The sequence below is a fragment of the Triticum aestivum genome, chromosome 7B (genome assembly GCF_018294505.1).
Source record: "Triticum aestivum cultivar Chinese Spring chromosome 7B, IWGSC CS RefSeq v2.1, whole genome shotgun sequence".
Lineage (NCBI taxonomy): Eukaryota > Viridiplantae > Streptophyta > Magnoliopsida > Poales > Poaceae > Triticum > Triticum aestivum.
Window position 1 is genome coordinate 733,113,744 of NC_057813.1, and position 14,917 is coordinate 733,128,660.

A 14,917-nucleotide genomic window follows, 5' to 3' on the forward strand; every position below is an offset into this window, starting at 1 on the left:
ATGATAAATATAAATGAAGTGTCCAGCTTTAAATTTACTTACTTGGGCATCTAGGCGATTGCAGCTTAGGCCCGCATCCTCGATGGTGTCCGGACACTTTACTTGTGGTCCGAAGAATAATTTACACATTCCTTCGAGCTTCAGGCCGAAGAAGTGCTTAATAGTCCGCAGACCCTCCGGATTAAACTCCCACATCCGGAGAGGCCGACGTTTGCAAGGCAACATCCGTCGGATTAGCATCACTTGCATTATGCTGACAAGATTTATGTCCCTCTCAATAAGCTCCCGGATGCGATTCTGCAGTTCTGGTACATCGCCAGCAGGCCCATAATTCCGTCCTACGTCGGTCCAGCATCCTAACTGTGACGGAGGGTGAGGGAGTCCAGGACTAGGGGGTGTCCGGATAGCCGAACTACCATCATCGGCCGGACTTCAAGACTATGAAGATACAAGATTGAAGACTTCGTCCCGTGTCCGGATGGGACTTTCCTTGGCGTGGAAGGCAAGCTTGGCGATACGGATATGTAGATCTCCTACCATTGCAACCGACTCTGTGTAACCCTAGCCCTCTCCGGTGTCTTATATAAACCGGATGCCTTTAGTCCATAGGACGAACAACAATCATACCATAGGCTAGCTTCTAGGGTTTAGCCTCCTTGACATCGTGGTAGATCTACTCTTGTAACCAACATCATCAATATTAATCAAGCAGGACGTAGGGTTTTACCTCCATCAAGAGGGCCCGAACCTGGGTAAAAACACCGTGTCCCTCGTCTCCTGTTACCATCCGCCTAGACGCACAGTTCCGGACCCCCTACCCGAGATCCGCCGGTTTTGACACTGACATTGGTGCTTTCATTGAGAGTTCCACTGTGTCGTCACCAATAGGCTCGATGGCTTCTTCGATCATCATCAACGACACAGTCTAGGGTGAGACCTTCCTCCCCGGACAGATCTTCGTATTCGGCGGCTTCGCACTGCGGGCCAATTCGCTTGGCCAGCTGGAGCAGATCGAAGGCTACGCCCCTGGCCGTCAGGTCAGATTTGGAACTTTGATCTTCATGGCTGACATCCGCAGGGACTTGATCCTCGACGGATTTGAGCCATAGCCGAGCGTGCTGCACTATCACGATGGGCATGATTTAGCTCTGCAGCCGGACAGTACCCTGGAGGCCGCACTCGAACCCGCTCCGATCTTCGACTCAGAGCCGGCTGCGCAGACCAAGGATGGATGGCTAGACACCGCCTCGGGGGCTGCAACCTCTACGGCGATAGAGCCGAACACCGATCTTGTCCCCCATGAAGCTCGTGACTCCGAGGTGCCGGACTCCTTGCCGGACTCCGGACCTCCCGCGCCCCCTCCAGTCGAATCCGATTGGGCGCCGATCATGGAGTTCACCGCGGAGGACATCTTTCAACACTCACCTTTTGGCGACATCTTGAGTTTGCTAAAGTGCCTCTCATTATCAGGAGAGGCCTGGCCGGACTGCGGCCAAGACGGTTGGGATGCGGACGACGAAGAAATTCAGAGCCCACCCACCACCCACTTGGTAGCCACTGTCGACGATCTAACCGACATGCTAGATTACGACTTTGAGGACATCGACGGTATGGACGACGATGCCGGAGACTACCAAGAACCAGCACCCACCGGGCACTGGAAAGCCACCTCTTCATACGACATATACATGGTGGATATCCCAAAGGATGGGAACGGTGAAGGAATAGAGGAGGATGACCCCTCCAAGAAACAGCCCAAGCGCCGGCGTCAGCGGCGCCGCTCTAAATCCCGCCATAGCAAGAATGAGGATTCCGGCACCGGAGACAATAATGCACCGGATAGCGCCAAAGACAACCCACTCTAGCAAGATCCAGCACAGGAGGAGGGGGATGCCAGCCCTCATGAGAGAGCGGCCGAAGAAGAGGTAGAGGACTATATGCCTCCCTCCGGAGACGAGGCAAGCCTCGACGACGACGAATTCGTCGTACCTGAGGATCCTATCAAACAGGAGCGTTTCAAACGCAGGCTTATGGCCACGGCAAACAGCCTCAAGAAAAAGCAGCAGCAGCTTAGAGCTGATCAAGATCTGCTAGCCGACAGATGGACCGAAGTCCTCGCGGCCGAAGAGCATGAACTCGAACGCCCATCCAAAAGCTACCCTGAACGTAAGCTGCTCCCCCGATTAGTGGTGGAGGCATATGATCCCGCTTCACCAGGAGACAATACGGCTGATCGACCACCCCGTGGTCGTGACAGAGAGGCCTTAAGGCCCTTCACTAGACCCGTACCCCGGCATCGCTCGAAAAGCACAAGGCCACAGGGGAACACTCCGGACCTGCGAGACATATTGGAGGATAAGGCAAGACAATCAAGATCGATCTATGGATCACGTGGGTGCCCCACGATGCGTGATGATCACTGTCACCCCGGACACAGTAAGTCCGGCCGGGCCGAACACAACAGACAAAGCTCTTTTGAGCTCCTTCGCGATATCGCCCAGTACAGAGGCGCCGCACACCCACTGTGCTTCACAGATGAGGTAACGGATCATCAAATCCCAGAAGGGTTTAAACCCGTCAATATTGTATCTTATGATGGCACAACAGACCCCGCGGTCTGGATCGAGGACTATCTCCTCCACATCCACATGGCCCGTGGAGACGATCTCCATGCCATAAAATATCTCCCACTCAAACTTAAAGGACCAGCCAGGCACTGGCTTAACAACTTGCTAGCAGAGTCAATCGGGAGTTGGGAGGACCTGGAAGCCACATTCCTCCATAACTTCCAAGGCACGTACGTGCGACCACCAGATGCAGATGACCTAAGCCACATAATTCAGCAGCTAGACGAATCGGCCAGACAATTTTGGACACGGTTCTTAACCAAGAAAAACCAAATCGTCGACTGTCCGGATGCCGAGGCCCTCGCGGCCTTCAAGCATAACATCCGCGACGAATGGCTTGGCCGGCACCTGGGACAGGAAAAGCTGAAATCCATGGCAGCCCTTACATCACTCATGACCCGCTTCTGTGCGGGTGAGGACAGCTGGCTAGCACCCAGCAACAACCTCAACAAAAATTCTAGCAGTCCGGATATCAAGGACCGTAGTTGCAGGTCGCGTCGCAACAAAAACAAACGCCGCATTAACAGCGATAACAGTGAGGATACGGCATTCAATGCCGGATTCAGAGGCTCTAAACCCGGTCAACGGAAAAAGCCATTCAAAAGAACAACTCAGGGTCCGTCCAATTTGGACCGAATTCTCGACCGCTTGTGCCAGATACATGGCACCCCTGAAAAGCCAGCTAACCACACCAATAGGGACTATTGGGTGTTCAAGCAGGCAGGCAAGTTAATTGCCGAAAACAGCGATAAGGGGATACATAGCAACGACGAGGAAGAGACCCGACCGCCGAACAATAGAGGACAGAAGGGTTTCCCCCCACAGGTGCGGATGGTGAACATGATATATGCCACGCACATACCCAAAAGGGAGCGGAAGCGTGCACTCAGGGATGTATACGCGATGGAGCCAGTTGCCCCGAAGTTCAATCCATGGTCCTCTTGCCCGATCACCTTTGACCGAAGGGACCACCCCACCAGCATTCGCCATGGTGGGTTCGCCGCATTGGTTCTAGACCCAATCGTCGATGGATTTCATCTCACCAGAGTCCTGATGGACGGCGGTAGCAGCCTAAACCTACTTTATCAGGACACGGTGCGCAAAATGGGCATAGACCCCTCAAGGATTAAACCTACCAAGACGACCTTCAAAGGCGTCATACCAGGTGTAGAAGCCAATTGTACAGGCTCAGTTACACTGGAAGTGGTCTTCGGATCCCCGGATAACTTCCGAAGCGAGGAGTTAATCTTCGACATAGTCCCGTTCCGCAGCGGCTATCATGCCTTGCTCGGACGTACCACGTTCGCAAAGTTCAACGCGGTTCCGCACTACGCATACCTCAAGCTCAAGATGTCAGGCCCTAGAGGAGTCATCACGGTCAACGGAAACACTGAACGCTCCCTCCAAACGGAGGAACATACAGCAGCTCTCACGGCAGAAGTACAAAGCATCCTTTTAAGGCAATTCTCGAGTCCGGCTGCCAAGCGACCGGACACAGCTAAGCATGCCCGGAGTAACCTACAACTCGACCACTTGGCACGTTCCGAGCACGCGTAGCAGTGCGGCCCCAACCCCAGCCCCTGTAAAACATTAAGACAGACCCTTCGTGTACTCCATTATGCTCTGAAGATACCATGGGCATGGGGCAAGGGGCTCGACCACGATAAGCCCAGACTGCGGCTCAACCGCACCAAGGGCTCTTAAGTGTGTCGTTTCTTTTTCTTTTCCTTTTATTGTTTACCTACAGGACTCCTTTCGTCAGAGGCCCTGTCCGGCAGCAGACATGCCGAACCCACGATGCAACAGCCAGGGAAGGAGAAAGGCTACAACGAAAATCCAGGTGGTCTCCATTACGAGCATTAAATCTGTTTTATGCATTATTCCGTAGCCTACCCCTGGAGAGGGACATGTTAAACAGTCCCATCCCTTGCTCACCGCACCACTTGTATCGTCCTGCACTTACAGCAGTTTTTATTGAATAAAGCAATGCAGCACATTTTTGCTTCCAATTGCATTTGTTTCTTACACATATCTTCATCTATGACATGTTGCATCCGTACGTTTTGGTACGGCTAAATACACCAGGGGCTTATGTTTCCCGCGTTATGGTGTGATAAGTCCGAACACTTTCACAAGTGCGGCACCCCGAACTTATAGCATTATATGCATCGGCTCCGAATCATGTTATTGGGTCAATAGTTGGGTTTGCCCGGCTCCCATGTTTTGGTACCTTACGTTCTGTTTTATCGGCTAAGGTAGCACTGGGAGAACCACTGCGATTGCGCCCCAGTTGAGCTGGGTTAACGCCTCAGTGGAGAAAGCTAAAACTGACCGTCATGATGAGGCGAGAGCTGGTCGCTGTTCGAGAGGTTGTTTGCGAGTCCCTAAAGACTTATGCCGCTTCGAGCGAGGAGCCGGATTCTGTCCGGCCAAGGCGTGGATAGCGCCCCAAATTCGGCCTTCCGAAAACTAGGGGCTTCGTCGAAATTTAAAATTATAGAATTCTATGGCTAAGTGAGAGTGTTCAAGCATTATAAGTCCGGTTGCCTTGTTCATTGTGTTGAGCGCCTCCCTCGATGGACCCAAATATGGGAACAAGAGTGCCCAAATTTATCCCGAACACCCTAGCACTCGTGGCATGGGGGCTGAAGCCGACGACTTGCCATCTCTCAGATTTGATAAACAGCCGCACAGAAGGTAATATTTTAAATTAACAAGTGTTGCTTCGCGCATATGAACTTAGTTTTCAACGCACAGGATAACAAAACGCGAGTCTACTCAAAAACATCTTCTTTGGAGCACTCACCCGCAATAATGCGGGTGCCCTTCAGCACACTCCTATAATACATCTCGGGCGTGCGATGCTCCTTGCCCTCTGGTGGGGGGTCCGTCACAAGCTTCTGGGCATCCATCTTGCCCCAGTGCACCTTTGCGCGGGCAAGGGCCCGACGCGCATCCTCGATACAGGCGGAGTGCTTGATAACTTCAACCCACAGGCACGCGTCCACCAGCCGCCGCACCTGGCCGAAGTAGCTCCCAGGCATAGCCTCCTTAGGCCACAACCGAACTATGAGGCCCTCCATGGCCTGTTCGGCCGCCTTGTCGAGCTCGACCAGCTGCTTCAGCTGGTCGCTCGGGGGCACCGGATGTCCGGCCTCAGCATATTGAGACCAGAAGACCTTCTCCATTGAGCTCCCCTCCTCGGCCCGGTAGAATGCGGCAGCATCGGACACGCTGCAGGGTAGAATGCGGCAGCATCGGACAAGCAACAGGTAATTAACACTCACATGCTTACTTTGCATGAAAAATGCCTTACCCGCTGCTATTTTCTTCACCGCCTCTATTTTCTTCACGAGATCTTGGAGCTCTTGCTGTACCTCCGCCACCCGCGCCTCCTGTTTCTCTCGCTCAGTGCGCTCCGCAGCCACATTGCGTTCGGCCGCGGCCACCGCCTCCTTCAGGGTCGCCACCACGTTAGTGGCCCCTGCAATACCCCAGTTATCCTTGTCATTTTTCTTGCAACCAAATCCTTTTCTGTAAGGTACAATTTTCATAAGGTATTACTCACCTTCTTTTTCCTCGAGCTGCTTCTTGGCATGGTCGAGCTCGTTCTCGGACCGCTCGAGGTTTCCCTTCAAAGTATTGACCTCTGCAGTCAGTGCGGCAGAGGTCAGCAGCACAGCCTGCAATCCCATATTGACATATTTTCATGACTCCTACGTTTATCTTTCTAAAGATCCTCAGTCCGGCTTTTCTTTCCGAACACCGAACCGAGCATCAGGGGCTACTGTCTATGCGGTACCATTTTACATATATTGAAATTCTTACCTCAAAACCTGTTAGAAGGCTGCTGCAGGCTTCGGTCAGCCCGCTCTTGGCGAGCTGAACCTTCTGAATCACCGCACTCATAACAGTGCGGTGTTCCTCTTTGATGGAGGCGCCGTTGAGAGCCTCCAGCAAATTATCCGGCACCTCCGGTTGGACGGAGGCAGCCGGCGTCGCGGTCTTTCCCTTCTTACGAAGGGGTCGCCCGCCGGACTCCGGAGCCACTATGGGTTCTGGGGCTGAGTCCGATGCAAAGTCAGGGAGGTTGTACTGCGACACCTCCGGGGCCCTCTCCTCCTGGTGGGTCCCTTCCTGGGATCCCACCTCGGCATCGTCCGCATCACGGGGGGTGGAGGCAGTCGGAAGAGAATCCATATCCGACGCCCCTAAGGACCCGCTCGACGAAGTGGGGAGATCATCCTTAGGCGGACTGCAAGGTTGTATGTGGCATTAGAAAGACATAACATGGCAGAAAACGAAAACCTTGAAGTTATTCGGGAGTCCGGATACTTACGATCTCGCCAGAGGCTTGGCCCTTGGAGGCCAGTCCTCGTCGTCATCACTGGCGTTGGCGGAACAGTCCGGGGGAAGAGTTTTTCCCCTCTTGGACCCTTCGTCCTCCCTTTTTCAGGAAGCCTTCCTTTTCTTCCCTCCCCCCGCTGGGGGAGAGGCTTTCTTCTTCTCCTCCTCGCCTTGGTGGGAGGAGTCGGCCTCGGATTTATCGTCCTATAGCACCTGAAAACGGGAACTCTTCTGAGTCCCCGTGGCCTTCTTCTTGGCCTTCTTCGCCGGCACCACGTGGGGTGCCGGAGCCAGCAGCCCCGTTAGGCGGGCGTCAGCTGGGTCCTCTGGCAATGGGGCCGGATAGATAGCCTCTGCCGCCTTCTTCAGCCAATCCTGTCAAAGGAAAGGGCGTTTAGATCCCGCATAGAGTCAAACTATGAATAACAAGCATCTCGTAAAGGACAATATCACTTACCTCGTCAGCTGGACGCTGCGAGCTGAATCCGCGATCTTCGGTCGCGGATGCGGGAGCCTCGGCGCCCTTGAACAACACCTTCCAGACCTCTTCGTACGTAGTGTCGAAGATCCCATTCAAAGTCTGGTGCTGCGCCGGATCGAACTCCCACATATTGAAGCCCCGTCATTGGCATGGGAGAATCTGGCGGATGAGCATGACCTAGACTATGTTGACAAGCTTGAGCTTCTTGTCCACCAGCTTTTGGACGCAGGCTTGGAGTCCGGTCAGCTCCTCCGAATCGCCCCAAATCCGGCCGCTCTCTTTCCAGGAGGTGAGCCGTGTGGGGATGCCGGATCTGAATTCGGGGGCCGCTGCCCATTCGGGATCACGTGGCTCGGTGATGTAGAACCACCCCGATTGCTACCCCTTGATGGTTTCCACAAAGGTGCCCTCCAGCCACGTAACGTGGGACATCCTGCCCACCATGGCGCCTCCGCACTCCGCTTGGCTGCCCTTCACAACCTTCGGCTTGACACTGAAGGTCTTGAGCCACAAGCCGAAGTGGGGCTGGATGCAGAGGAAGGCCTCGCACACGACGATAAACACCGAGATGTTGAGAATAAAATTCGGGGCCAGATCATGGAAATCTAGGCCGTAGTAGAACATGAGCCCCCGGACAAAGGGATGAAGTGGGAAGCCCGGTCCGCGGAGGAAATGGGGAAGGAATACTACCCTCTCATGGGGCCTGGGGGTGGGGATGAGCTCTCCCTCGTTGGGGAGCCGATGCGCGATGTCGCTGGACAAGTATCCGGCGCTGCGCAGCTTCTGGATATGCCCCTCCGTGACGGAGGAGGCCATCCACTTGCCTCCCGCTCCGGATATATTTGGAGAAGGTTGAGGTGAGATGTGCGGGCTTGGGCGCTAGAGCTCGAGTTCGCAGAGATGGATAAGCCAAGGAGGAAGAAGGAGCAGGTAAAAAGGTTGGATCTTTATCCCCTTATATGGGCAGACAGAAACACGCGTCCCCACCGGCCTAGTAAAACTCGCTTATCTCCCAAGTGTCACAATCAATGGCGCGGTTGGGTTACCCACGTCTATATTGATGGGAATCCCGAAATAAGGGGAACACGATCTCTGCTTCGACAGGCGTGCCAAGGAAACCGCCTCGCTAAATGTGCTGAGGTGGAACAATAGAAACAATTCGAGTAAAGGCTTGGAAGTGGTGTGACGTTACGCCACAGAATACGTCAGCAGATTGATCTTGTGTAATATTATTCTCTCTACGGTGGTATGTGGAATTTATTTTTGCAGAGCCGGACACTATCCTGGTGTTCACAATCTTCTATAAATTATTTGGAGGAGGAACATGTCTTGCAATGCCGAAGACAATATGCGAGCCGGACATTATCCTGGTGTTCACAATCGTTGAAGCCTGGTTCAGGGGCTACTGAGGGAGTCCCGGACTAGGGGGTGTCCGGATAGCCGAACTACCATCATCGGCCGGACTCCAAGACTATGAAGATACAAGATTGAAGACTTCGTCCCGTGTCCGGATGGGACTTTCCTTGGCGTGGAAGGCAAACTTGGCGATACGGATATGTAGATCTCCTACCACTGTAACCGACTTTGTGTAACCCTAGGCCTCTCCGGTGTCTATATAAACCGGATGGCTTTAGTCCATAGGACGAACAACAATCATACCATAGGCTAGCTTCTAGGGTTTAGCCTCCTTGATCTCGTGGTAGATCTACTCTTGTAACCCACATCATCAATATTAATCAAGCAGGACGTAGGGTTTTACCTCCATCAAGAGGGCCCGAACCTGGGTAAAAACATCGTGGCCCTCGTCTCCTGTTACCATCCTCCTAGACGCACAGTTCGGGACCCCCTACCCGAGATCCGCCGGTTTTGACATCGACAGAGGGCCCGAGCGGAAGCCGGGGGCGGCTACCCACTTTGTGCCTCTGGGAGCTATAGAATAAAACCACCTCCGTTGCCATACATCAGATACTTCCAGGAAAGAACCCTCTGGCCATGGGGCATCAGCGTTCCTGCTTATTATGGCACCTCCGCACTCTGCATGTCCACCCTCGATCATCTTCGGCTTCACATTGAAGGTCTTGAGCCATAAGCCGAATTGTGGGAAGACGTGGAGAAAGGCCTTGCACACAATAATGAATGACGAGATATGGACGATGGCGTCTGGAGCCAGATCATGAAAATCCAACCCATAGTAGAACATCAGCCCCCTCACAAAGTGGTCGGGGGTGAGGCCCAGGCCTCGGAGGAAGTGAGGAACAAACACAACGCTCTCATTGGGCTCCGGCGTAGGGATTACTTGCCCCGGAGCAGGAAGCCTGTGCTGGATATCAGTAGTCAGGTATCCGACCTCCCTAAGCTTCGTGATGTCTTCCTCTTGAATTGAGGGGGCCACCCACCGGCCTTTTGCATCGGATCCGGACATGTTGGATGATTTGTGGTGTTGGAGCTTGGGTCTTGGGTGTTAGAACTCGAGGTGCGAGAAGGAGAAGGGAAGGTGGAAAAGAGTCGTAGGCCTTGACCCCTTTATAAAAGGGATGAATATCAAGAGTCCTCAGCATGACCGCTTGAGACTTATCTAAAATACACGGAGTCATACCAACGGTCGCCGTAGGGTCACACACGCCCATATTGATGAAAGATCCCGTAATAAGAGGAACACGATCTCTGCTTTGGTAGGATGTGCCAATAAAACCGCCTGGCAACTCGAGTCGAGGTGGGGCAGGAAACACCGGTTCGTGTTGGACCAGGCCACGATGCAAGGGCACGATGTACAAGGATTGCCAGTAGAACAGGTTTATGCTATGTTCCCTACAATGGTGTGTGAAGATCATCTCGCAGAGCCAGACATTGTTCGTTGTATCAGATCCGGACATGATCTACGTGTTCAATAATTACCTTGGAGTATTCGGAGAAGGAACCCGCCTTGCAATGCCGAAGACAAGACTGCGCGCTGGACTCATCGTCATTGAAGCCTGGTTCAGGGGCTACTAAGGGAGTCTTGGATTAGGGGGTATCGGAAGAGCCGGACTATTGAAGCGTGAAGATACAAGACTCAAGACTCCGGCCCGTGTCCGGATGGGACTCAACTTTGCGTGGAAGACAAGCTTGGCGATCCGGATATTATATTTCCTTCCTTGTAACCGACTCCATGTAAACCCTAGCCCTCTCCGGTGTCTATTTAAACCGCAGAGGATGGTCCTTAGAAGGCCGATCACAATTACAATCATACCATCATAGGCTAGCTCTTAGGGTTTAGCCTCTACGATCTCGTGGTAGATCTACTCTTGTACTACTCATATCTTCAATATTAATCAAGCAGGAAGTAGGGTTTTACCTCGATCGAGAGGGCCCGAACCTGGGTAAACATTGTGTCCCTTGCTTCCTGTTACCATCAGCCTAAGACGCACAGATCGGGACCCCCTACCCGAGATCCACCGGTTTTGACACCGACAACGGCTATGACACGGTCCACAATGCGGTTTGACCGCCCCAGGACCCATGCATCTTTACACCTTTTTTCTTTCAGGTCCCCATCTTCGGGAGGCTCTTCCGATAAACCGACTATCGGACACATAGCGGGACGGACACACCAAGAATACAAGAAGCTGGGGCGTCCAAGGGAATTCTCAGGTGGTCTCTGATAACGATCGTTATACCTGTTTTACATACCCGCACACAGCTCGCTCCCGGCCAGGATGTGTCAAACAGTCCTATTTTTCTTATTGCACTACTTGTATATGTACGCTTCGACATATCATTTGAATAACAAGGGAAAATAGTGTACATCATCAGCTTACTATTACGTTTATTTACCCCTTTCCTTTACTGCTTATTTATTACACCGTGCATTTTGGTACGCCCAGTTTGCCAGGGGCTTCAGTGTACCCCATAACATGGCAAGAAAAGTTCGAACACTTTTGACAGTGCCGCACCCTGAACTTATAGCATTATATGCATCAGCTCCGAATCATGTCTTGGGTCAATAGTTGGGTTTGCTTGGCTCCTATGTTTTGGTACCTTACGTTCTGCTATATCGGCTAAGGTAGCATAGGGAGAACTACTGCGATTGTGTCCCGGTTCTTCCGGACAAGCACCTCAGTACAGAAAGCCGAAAACTGACTGTCATGATGCAGCGAGAGCTGGTCGTTGTTCGAGAGGTCTCACATCCTTAAAGATTTTTTCTGCTTCACGCGAGGAATCGGCCTCTTCCGATTTAGCCATGTATAGCGCCCTAGGTCCGGCCTTCCGGATACTAGGGGCTTCGCCAAAATTTAGAATTGTAGACTTCTATGGCCAAGTGAGAGTGATAAAATAGTCCGATTGCCTTGTTCGCTGCGTTAAACACCTCCTTAAAAGGACCAAAAATTTGGATAAAGACTGTTTCTATTTCTCCCGAACACCCCAGCACTAGTTACATGGGGGCAGAAGTAGACGACTGGCCAACTCTCAGGATTTTATAAACGGCCGCACAGAAGGTAATATTTTAAATTAACAAGTGCCATATAGCGCACATAATCTCGTTTTCATATTACAGGATGATATGTGTACATTCATTCAAATATTACATCCTTAGCACATTCATCCGCCACAAGGCGGGCACCCTTAATAACATTGTCATAGTACTGTTCGGCCTGGCGATGCTCCTTGCCCTTCGGCGGCCCCTCTGTCACCAGCTTCTCGGCATCCATCTTCGCCCAGTACACTTTCGCATGGGCCAAGACCCTGCGTGCACCTTCAAGCCGCGGACAGGAATTTACCATCCGCTTAACAAGGCTGAAGTAGCTGCTGGGGAGGGGCTCGCCAGGCCACAGCCGGACTATGAGGTCCTTCATGGCCAGTTCGGTTGCCTTGTGAAGTTTGACCAGTTGCTTCAGCTGGTCTCTCAAGGGCATCGGATGTTCGGCCCCAATATAGTGGGACCAAAACAGCTTATTCGTCGAGCTCCCTTCCTCAGATCGGTAGAACTCTGCGGCATCAGAGATGCTGTGCGGCAGATCTACGAATGCTACTAGAGAGCTCTGACTTCGGGTAAGTAAAAGGAAAGTCTCCTTCACATGCTTGCTTTGCATAATGAAAGCCTTACCCGCCGCTATCTTCTTGGCTGCCTCAATCTCCCGGAGGGCCTTCTGGGCTTCGACCTTGGTGTCTTGCCCGGGCCTTCGCAAGATCCGACTCTTGCTTCTTGGAGTCATGCTCTGAGGACTCGAATTTTTGGACGAAATCTTGGATCTCTTGTTGGACCTCATCAACCGGAGCCTCTTGTCTTTCGCGCTCGGTGCGCTCCTTGGCCGCTTTGTCTTCTTCCTCGGGCAGCACCTTCTTAAGGGCCGCCACTTCGGTCGTGGCCCCTATTAAAATTCATCATGCTTCTATTAGCATCAACGATATTTTCCTTTATATAACACACGGATGAGGTATCACTCACCTTTGTTCTCTTCGAGCTGCCTCTTCACGAGGCTGAGCTCTTCTTTGGCCCGCCCCAGGTTCCGCTTCAGTCCGGAGACCTCTGTCGTGAGGGTGGCGGCGACCAGCAGCGACGCCTGCCTGCCTGAGTCCGCAACCAGTGGAGGTTCCGGCGCAGTATCCGGCTGGGGGCCAAGCTTGCCGCGGCCCCCCTCATCAAAATCCATGGGGATCTCCCCCCCCCATGACCCCGGCATAGGGGTTTCGCCTTGAGACGCCTCCAGAACTATCTCCCCCTGGACCGGTATCCTCTGGGACAACACTTCGGTGTCGTCCGCGGGCTGGGGAGTGGAGGCCATCGGGGGCGAATCGATGTTCATCGCCGACGAGCTCAAAGACCCATCCGAGGAGGATAAGTCGACGCGGGCTTTCGACAGACTGCACAAACATATTTTGACATGATAAGAAGCCATAAAGCTAGACATGCCAGAAGTATTATGGTATCCGGATACTTACGACTTCGCCAGGGGCTTGTCCTTGGGTAGCCACTCCTCCTCGCTGTAGGCGACTGCTGTGGAGTGCTCCGGAGGGAGGGTCCTTCCCTTCTTGGACCCTTCGGCCTCCCCGGATGGGGCGGCCTTCCTTTTCTTCTCCCCCTCGGTTTAAGGGAGGGGGTTTTCCTCTTCCTCCTCCTCGTTGTTGTTGGAGGAGTTCGCCTCGGTGTCTTCGGACGACGTGTCCGACACAACCTTGCACCGGAGACCTTTCCTGGTCCCCGTGGCCTTCTTCTTGGCCTTCTTCTCCGGCACCTCATAGGGCGCCGGAAACAGCATCTCCGCTAGGAGAGCAGTTGTTGGATCTTCACGCAATGAAGCTGGACAGTCGATCTGCTCCGCTGTCGCCACATAGTCCTGTTAAATCAGTCTGATGGCTTAGATTCCTCCCACGAACATACTGAGGAAATGCACATCTTGTGAAATATAGAGAGCTTACCGGATAGGCAGGGCGCTTTGTGATGAGTCCGCGGTTTTCGGTGCTAGGAGGAGGTACTTCGGCAGCCTTGAACAACACCTTCCAGACGTCTTTGTGCGTCGTGTCAAAGAGCTCTTGTAGTGTCTGGTGTTAATCGAACTCCCACATGTTGAATGCCCATCTTGACACGGGAGGATCCGGCGGAAGAGCATGACCTGGACCACATTGACAAGCTTGAACTTCTTGCTTATCATATTTCTGACACAGTTTTGGAGTCCGGTCAGCTCCGCAGGTGCACCCCAGGCTAAGCCCTTCTTCTTCCAGGAGGTGAGCTGCATGGGGATGCCAGATCGGAATTCGGGGGCCGCCACCCAGGTGGCGTCGCGCGGCTCGGTGATGTAGAACCACCCCGACTGCCACCCCTTCAATGTCTTCACATAGGAGCCTTCGAGCGAGGTGACGTTGGGCATCTTGCCCACCATAGCGTCTCCGCACTCCGCTTGCTGGCCAAGCACTATCTTCGGCTTCACGTTGAAGATCTTCAGCCACAGGCCAAAGTGAGGCTTGCTACGGAGGAAGGTGTCGCACACGACGATAAACGCCGAGATGTTGAGGATGAAATTACGGGCCAGATCATGAAAATCTAGCCCATAGTAAAACATGAGCCCGCGGACAAATGGGTGGAGGGGGAATCCCAGTCCGCGGACGAAGTGGGCGAGGAACACAACTCTCTCGTGGGGTTTTGGAGTCGGAACGATCTGCCCTGCATCCGGGAGCTCGTGCGCGATGTCTGCGGCCAAGTATCCGGCCTACCGGAGCTTCGTAATGTCCTCCACCGTGACGGAGCAGGCCATCCACTTGCCTCCCGCTCCGGACATGTTTGGAATGGCTGTACGAAGAAGGTGAGAACTGGGGCGCTGGAGCTCGAGCATGTGAGAATGGATGAGTGAAGGAAGAAGAAGGCGTGGGTCAAAAAGGAGAATCCTTATCTCTTTATAAGGGCGGTAGAAACGGTGTGCCTCCCCACTTGGCCGTTAGAATCGCTTATTCCCCAAGCACCACGATTGATGGCGCGGTTGGGTTACCC